We start from the raw sequence: 7,075 nt of genomic DNA on the forward strand, positions 1-7,075 counted from the left end.
CACAAAAACAAACACCTTCCATCCCACACCCCCAAACCTAACCTAAGCATTGTCCTCGATGCTTAAAATTATATGCAATGCAAGTAGGCAAAGAATATGGAATGGTAACAACATAAACACAACGTAAAGAAAGAACACAAACCACACTAGGTTGCCTCCTAGCAAGCGCTTTATTTAATGTCTAGGCAAGACATGGTAGCTTGTTCACGGTGTTGTAAACTCAAGAAAATCTACAACTTGATACACTTGCTCTTCCTCCACTTTCTCCAAATATGGTTTCAATCGCTGCCCATTGACTTTAAAAGAGGTGCCATTCTTCATGTTCTCTATCTCCACAGCTCCGTGGGGAAATGATTGCAGCACTTTGAATGGTCCCACCCACCTAGACTTCAATTTACCTGGAAAAAGTCTCAAACGTGAGTCATACAAAAGTACTTTCATACCTTGGTGAAACTCCTTCCTTAGGATGGCCTTGTCATGATAGAGCTTAGTCCGTTCCTTGTAGATTTTGGCATTCTCATATGCCTCATTTCTAAGTTCTTCCAACTCATTAAGTTGGAGTTTCCTTGCTACTCCAGCTTCCTTGTAATCAAAGTTGAACTTCTTGATGGCCCAATATGCACAGTGTTCAAGCTCCATTGGTAAATGACAAGCTTTCCCAAACACAAGGCGATAAGGACTCATGCCAATGGGGGTCTTGTATGCTGTTCTATATGCCCATAGTGCATCATTTAACCTCAATGACCAATCCTTCCTTGTAGGGCTCACAGTCTTCATCAAAATGTTCTTGATCTCCCTGTTGCTAATCTCCACTTGTCCTGAGGTTTGAGGATGGTACGGGGTTGCCACTTTGTGGTTGATGTTGTACTTCTTCATTAAGGATTCAAAGGGTTTGTTGCAGAAATGGCTGCCACCATCACTAATAATAGCTCTTGGGGTTCCAAACCTACAAAAAATCACATCTTTAAGAAAATTCAAAACAACCTTATGATCATTAGTTCTTGTAGCAATGGCTTCAACCCATTTGGATACATAATCTACTGCCACTAATATGTATAAGTGGCCAAAAGAGGATGGAAATGGTCCCATGAAATCGATTCCCCAAACATCAAAGAGCTCCACCACCAAAATGTTGTTCAATGGCATCTCATTTCTTCTGCTAATGTTCCCCATTTTCTGGCACCTATCACACTTAGAACAAAAATCAAAAGCATCTTTGAATAAAGTAGGCCAAAAGAAACCAGATTGTAAAACCTTTAGAGATGTCTTTTTGGCACCAAAATGTCCTCCACATGCCAATGTATGGCTGAATGTTAGAATGCTTTGTTGCTCACTCTCTGGGAAACATCTCTTAATGATTTGGTCAGGGCAATATTTAAACAAATATGGTTCGTCCCAAACGTAGTGCTTTACCATGGCAAGGAACTTCTTTCTTTCCTGAAAAGAAAGGTCATTTCTAATTATACCACAAGCAAGATAATTAACAAAATCCGCATACCATGGTTCTTTTTCTTGAATGACAAGGAGTTGTTCATCTGGAAATGATTCATTTAGAGGCAAAGGTTGTCCAACTCCATGGTTTTCATTAAGCCTTGACAAATGGTCAGCCACAACATTATCACTTCCCTTCTTATCTCGAATTTCCAAGTCAAACTCTTGTAGTAAGAGTATCCATCTAATTAAGCGTGGTTTAGCATCCTTTTTTGTCATCAAGTACCTAAGGGCTGCATCATCAGAAAACACAATAACTTTAGATCCCACAAGATATGACCGAAACTTCTCTAAGGCAAAAACAATAGCAAGCAACTCCTTTTCAGTTGTGGAATAGTTAAGTTGAGCATCATGTAGAGTCCGGCTTGCATAGTAGATCACATGTGGAAGCTTGTTCACCCTTTGCCCCAAAACTGCACCAATAGCATAGTCAGAGGCATCACACATTAATTCAAAAGGTAAAGACCAATCTGGTGCCATAATAATAGGGGCCGAGGTTAGTTCATATTTCAAAGCATTGAATGCATCCATACAAGCTTTATCAAAATGAAATACAACATCTTTAGCTAACAGATTGCATAATGGACGAGTGATCATTGAAAAGTTCTTAATGAAACGACGATAAAAACCCGCATGTCCCAAAAAACTTCTTACTCTCTTCACAGTGGTGGGAGCTACCATATTGGTGATGACGTCAATTTTGGCTTTGTCCACCTCAATTCCTTTGCTAGAGATTACATGTCCCAACACAATTCCTTGTTTCACCATAAATTGGCACTTTTCCCAATTGAGAACCAAATTTGTTTCCTGACATCTTTGAAGTACTAAAGAGAGATGGTTAAGACATTCATCAAAAGAGGAACCAAACACTGAGAAGTCATCCATAAATACCTCAATGAATCTTTCTACCATGTCAGAAAAGATTGCCAACATGCATCTTTGGAATGTTGCTGGAGCATTGCAAAGTCCAAAAGGCATTCTCCTATATGCAAATGTGCCAAATGGGCAAGTAAAGGTTGTTTTCTCTTGATCCTCCGGAGCAATTGCAATTTGATTGTAACCTGAGTAACCATCAAGAAAACAATAGTGTGAGTAACCTGCCAATCTCTTAAGCATTTGATCTATGAAAGGCATAGGAAAGTAATCTTTTCTAGTGCTAGAATTCAACTTCCTGTAATCGGTGCAAACACGCCAACTAGCCGTGGGCTTTGTGGGCACAAGCTCATTGTTTTCATTCCTCATCACTGTGATTCCCACCTTCTTAGGTACCACTTGAATAGCACTCACCCATTTGCTATCAGAAATGGGATATATGATCCCCACATCTAACAATTTCAACACCTCATTCCTAACAACTTCCTTCATGTGTGGATTGAGCCTTCTTTGTGGTTCACGGGTTGACTTTGCTCCTTCCTCCAAAAGAATCCTATGCATGCACATGGTAGGGCTGATTCCCTTGATATCTGCAATAGACCAACCAAACGCTGATTTGAACTCTTTTAACACCCTAATTAGTTTATCTTCTTCATTTGGGGTGAGGTCAGAAGCTATGATAACTGGAAGAGTTTCAAATTCAGCTAGATATGCATATTTTAGATGTGGTGGAAGTGGTTTAAGTTCAAGTTTTGGTGCCTTAACAGTAGAAGGAGTTAGATGTGACATTGATGATTCTAAAGGCTCTAAAAGAGGTGAAACATTCAAAGGATACGGTGCCAATGCTTCCAAGGCAGCTACCTCTTCCATGAGTGCATTTCTTCATCAAACTCATCTTGAGATTGACTCAAAACAGTTTGTAATGGTTCATTAGATTGTGCCTGCAAGAACTTAGAGAAAACAAGTGAATCAAGCACATCAATGGCATAACAATCAAGAGATGAAGAAGGATGAGAAAGAGACTCAAACACTTTGAATTGAACTGTCTCTCCTAACACTGTCATAGTGAGGAGTCCATTTTGTACATCAATGATGGTCTTGGCCGTGGCCATAAAAGGTCTCCCAAGCAATATAGGCAACTCTCGGTCATGTATAGGAGCTTCTTCCATGTCCAACACTACAAAATCTGCAGGCAAGATTAGTTTATCAACTTGAACTAGAATATCTTCTACTATACCTCTTGGATATTTCACGGATCTGTCTGCAAGTTGTAATGAAATGATGGTGCCTTTCAAATCTCCCAAACCTAGTTAAAGGTACACGGAACAAGGCATTAAGTTGATGCTAGCACCCAAATCAAGCATTGCCTTCTCTACTTTCTTGTCCCCTATGGTGATGTTGATAGAGAAACTTCCTGGATCCTTGAGCTTTGGTGGAAGTTTTCTTTGCAAAACTGCACTCACATTCTCGGACACCACTACCCTCTCATGTGGTCCATACTTCCTTTTGTAGCTGTTTAACTCCTTGAAGAACTTCCCATATGCCGGCATGTTCCTAATGACATCAAGCAAAGGTAAGTTAACATTCACTTTGCTTAGTATATCAAAAATTTCCTTAAATGACTTATCCTGCTTGCTCTTGGCAAGTCTTCCAGGGAATGGTATTGGTGGAGTGTAAGGTTTCTAGGCCTTGTGAAGATTTGGTGCTTCAAGTGAGGAAGTAGCATGGTTTGGTTCCTCATTTGGTTTCTCATTTTCTCCTTGAGTAACACCTGCATTCACCTGATCATATTCATTAGTAACTTCATTGCCAACTCTATTATTAATAACCTTACCACTTCTAAGTGTAGTAATTGCTTTGGCTTGCTCTTGGTTCCTTTGAAGTATCACAGGTTGGCTTGGAAACTTTCCAACCTCTCTTTGGTTCAAGGCCTCTGCAATCTGCCCCAATTGTGTCTCCATTTTGGTTAGAGCCGCCGAATGTTGCTGGAGAGTGCTGTTTGTGGAATTTTGGAATTGCAAGGTATTTTGGGCTAACAACTTAACCGTATCCTCAAGAGTAGTGGCAGGTTTTGGTTGAAAATTTTGGAATTGATTGTTGTTCTTCCATGAAAGGTTGGGATGATCTCTCCAACTTGAGTTATATGTATTGGAATACACATCATTCCTTGGCCTTTGATTGTAAGAATTCATGAGGTTCACTTGCTCTTGAACATACTCGGGGTAAGCCTCCCTAGATGGACATTGATGAGTAGGATGGCTTGGTATGTTGCAAATGGCACACACTTCATTTGCTTTTGGCACCATGTTGAGCACGGATTCAAGCTTCCTTTCTAGGTTAGCTACCTGCAACAAAAGATCATGATTAGAGCTTGTTTCATAGACTCCAACTTTCTTACCCCTTAAATCTTTGTGTTGAGCATTAGACCCCAACATGTCATAAATGTTATATGACTCTTGAGCATTCTTTTTCTTCAAAGCTCCACCTGCTGCATTATCAACAGTTGATTGACATGTTTGGGTTAGTCCATCATAGAAAATTTGCATTTGTAAGTGAAAAGGTAACCCATGGTGTGGACATTGCAGCAAAAAGCCTTTAAAGCACTCCCAACACTCATTGAAAGATTCTCCATCATCTTGTCTGAAGTTGAAGATTTGTCCCCTTAATGTGGCTGTCTTTTGAGTGGAAAAGAACTTCTCCAAGAACTTCTTAGCCACGGCTGATAGGAGCATATTCATGCGACTTAAATGGCTTGTTCTCGTGCATTTACGTTATGTTTCTTTAGTTATTTTAGTCCTTTATGCTTCTTTTGTGTGTTTTCAGGTTCTAAGGGCAAAGTATGCAAAAGGGTGCATTTTGGTGCATTTTGGAGTAGTTTGGGGCGTTAAATGGATTGCATATACTTGAAGCCAAGTAGATGGACGAAATTGAAGACCAAAGGAGGCCCTTTGTACCAGAAATTCATACCAACACATCCCATTTCAGATTGCATTCCAATCATTCCAGCCAAGCCACATGCACTCCCTTTAATTTATTCAACCTAGCTGTCAAAGCACATGCACATTCACCCTAATCATTCACATACACAATCTGCCATCATTCACACATTCATTCCACATGCATTCCCTTCATATATATCAGCCACATGCACCCATAATCATTCAACCAACTTTGCAAATGCATTCATCATCATAACCTAGCTGTCATTCCACTTTAATCCACATGCATTCCCTTCACAAATCAGCCACATGCATCTCCCATCACCATTCCAGATTTCCACCAAGTTCCTAGCTGTCATATTCCCTCCTTTTCACCTATAAATAAGCATCCATTGCAGCCACAATGGATTCATTCCCATTCATACACAATTCATTCACCATTCACGCAAGAAATTCATCCCCTCTCTATAACACATCCATACTTCACCATTCTTCATATTTTCTGCCCAAAAAGAAGCCTTGAGGTCCCCTACATCCATCCCTATCCTAAACACATCATTCTACACCATCCATAACTCCCCATCCCTCCAAACCTATCCTTAGACCTTGTGCTACAACGAAGAGGAGGAGAAGAGTGCCTAAACGTTCATACAATTCAAGTTTGAGTTGTTGGAATGTGTAGGTGTTTCTTTTCCTCGATTCCAATGTTTAATTTCAATTCTCTTTGTTTTGTACGTATGAGGAACTAAACCCCCCCCCTTGGCTAGGGGGGGATTCGAAATATATGTTTATGCTTGCATTTTGATTTGATTACTTCTAATTGCGTTTCATAAGTTGTGGATTCAATTTGTTTAACTGTTTGATTGATAACTTATTTATGTATGTTTATTGAGAGTATACGCTTAATTTTCATGCATGAATATGACGCTAGAATATAAGTGAGTTTCACCTAATAGTTACGAACTTATATTCACAAGTAGTGGAGGTTGCTTATAAACAATCGCGTTAAACGAATTCTTGGCATAAGTTTCATGCAATCATAGTAACGAATGCCTCGTCAACACTTATAATTTTCATAGAGCGTAATGATTCTTGCTTGTATCTCTATTATGCAATCATGTAGGGGACTTGTGGGGAATGTTTTGGGTTGTCGTATGCAATCATCCAATTCAATAACGTTAGGAAGATTTGAAGGTTAATTAGTGCATCACGGTTAACTTGGGGTGTTGAGAATTCATGGTTTATTGAAATGCAATTGGAAATCTTTTTATTATGCAAGTGTAACATGTGTGGAGATGAACCCCTTAGCTAGCCATCTCATCCATTCAATTCCATCACATTCATCTTTACAATCTGTTTTTAAATACAATCTGTGCATTTTAGTTAATTTCGTCAAAAACTCAATCCCCCTTTACTTTATTGTCAAATTAGTTAGAAATCAATTTAGTTTGTGTTTTTAAGAGTCTTGAGTCAAGTTACAACTTAAATTCGTCCAAAATTGGGTTTAAGGTCAGAAACTGCCTAGTTAGTGTTTTTAGGCAGTTTTGAGTCTTTTGAACTTGTTTTGAAAGAAGCAATCAGCCAGCACTTGGAGTCTACCTGGACTCTATTCCCTGGTTGCTTACCTAGCGTTGCTCTCGAGTAGTCATCTTCAACGATTGATACACTTCCAGAGAAGGGACCACTTCTGCAAAGGGGAGCAAGTAAGGCAAAGGAAAATGATACATTGAAGCATGAGGAGACAAGCATATGCTGAGCTATCCTCTAACCCT

The 7,075-nt window shown here is 39.5% G+C and overlaps 1 pseudogene; it reads left to right on the top strand.

Moving 5' to 3' along the window:
• Positions 1–4,926: 4,926 nt before the first annotated feature.
• On the top strand, positions 4,927–5,037 carry LOC125480085 (annotated as a pseudogene).
• Positions 5,038–7,075: the final 2,038 nt, after the last annotated feature.

The sequence above is a fragment of a genome, unplaced genomic scaffold, assembly GCF_019419815.1.
Source record: "Pyrus x bretschneideri cultivar Hongxiangsu unplaced genomic scaffold, Pyrus_bretschneideri_v1 Contig31, whole genome shotgun sequence".
In the NCBI taxonomy this organism is placed as follows: domain Eukaryota; kingdom Viridiplantae; phylum Streptophyta; class Magnoliopsida; order Rosales; family Rosaceae; genus Pyrus; species Pyrus x bretschneideri.